At 38.0% G+C, this 1,582-nt stretch overlaps 1 pseudogene; it reads right to left on the bottom strand.

The window, feature by feature from the left end:
• Positions 1 to 411: 411 nt before the first annotated feature.
• LOC112647819 (60S ribosomal protein L37a-like) lies at positions 412 to 684 on the bottom strand (annotated as a pseudogene).
• Positions 685 to 1,582: the final 898 nt, after the last annotated feature.

Below are 1,582 nucleotides of genomic sequence, written 5' to 3'. Positions count from 1 at the left end.
CAACGTATGTGTTGTGCTATTTTAGTTCAAACAGCAACACACTGCATGTACTTTTTCTTTAGCCTGCTTTATTCTCCTTCAAAACCCTACCACCACCTGACATCTTACCTCCTATGTTCATGCTTGTTTAATGTCCATTACCCTCCCCCCTCCCCATTTGAATAGATGACACAAAGGTTTTCCTGAGCTGTTGACTGCTATATACCTAGCACTTAGAATAGTGCCAGGCACAGAGTAGACACTAAATATATATTTTTTTAATTATAAGGATTTTTAATTTCCAAGTCTTTTGAGGAAGCCAAATTAAGCAGTACAAATTGGAAGATCTAATTAATAATTTAACAACAAGCAAAAGTAATTTTGTTACATAAATTAACCCATTTATTATCAGCTAGCAGTGTTTCAAATGGTCTACTGGTCTTCCAATTCCTTCAGTCTTCTGATGGCAGACTTTACTGTGATGGCAGAAATGGTGTTGTAGGTCCATGCAACTACAGTTTTCATACAAAAGCCACAATGCCAGATGCCCAGAGCTCGTCTTTTCATCTTGATTTTGCCACAGAAGGAGCAAGTGTACTTAGCATGCTGGCTTATTTTAATCTTCTTCACCATTTTCCTGAGGGAGGCACCATAATGGGTCTATATTTATCCACAGATTCTGACCTTCTTGATGCATTTAGCCATGTCACCACAAGCTAGGTCTGAGCCCAGAGAGTGACACTAAATATTTTTGACTGAATGAATAAATGATAGAGATGTTTCATTTCATTTCATTTCATTTTATTTTTAAAGATTTTATTTATGTGAGACAGAGAGCAAGTGAGAGAGCACAAGCAGGGGGAGGGACGGGGAAAAGGGAGAAGCAGGTTCCCCTCTGAGCAGGGAGCCCCACAAGGGACTTAATCCCAGGACCCTGAGATCATTACCTGAGCTGAAGGCAGATGCTTAACCGACTGAGCCACCCAGGTGCCCAGAAATGTTTCATTTTAAAGTGAGTAAAATGGGAAATGCTTTTTGCTTCAGTCACTTGAGACATTCTGTGTAGTTATTTACTCTTCAGTAAGGAGAAAGAAAAAGGTCAGAAAGAGAGGGTCTTGCAAATAAAATGAATGATATATTAATCTCATAAGACAATTACCTGAGTCTAAACCAGGCTAGGAAAAGCAAGAATGCCAAGAGTAAAAAAGCAATTGTGATGAGCTGCATGTTATTGAAGACAATATTTTTTTCTGGCTATAAATCTGATGGTGAAATCTGCAGCAGAGTGCCATCCCGTCGAAGTAAGCTACTCCCTTGGGGGTGACTCAAATATGACACCATTCTACTTTGAAGAATTTGAATAGTGATGGGATGGCCTCCAAGAATTCCATTGGCTGGAATAATTAAATATGTTAAACTAAATCAAGCAAGAAAAATTATGTTGTGGGTAACAGAAGAAAGAAAAGAAACTAGACCTTTCTAGAAACCCTAGAGCAAAGATTGACCTCTTCAGATTCTGGTGAGGAATTAGGAAAATAAATCTAAATGATAGCTATAGTATATGGTAAGTTGAAAGTATGACATAAATGAAGTTCTATTATTA

This window comes from Canis lupus, chromosome 7 (assembly GCF_003254725.2).
Source record: "Canis lupus dingo isolate Sandy chromosome 7, ASM325472v2, whole genome shotgun sequence".
Taxonomy (NCBI): domain Eukaryota; kingdom Metazoa; phylum Chordata; class Mammalia; order Carnivora; family Canidae; genus Canis; species Canis lupus.
The sequence above is the reverse complement of the archived record's forward strand: the minus strand, read 5'-3'. Positions and strand labels throughout refer to the sequence as shown.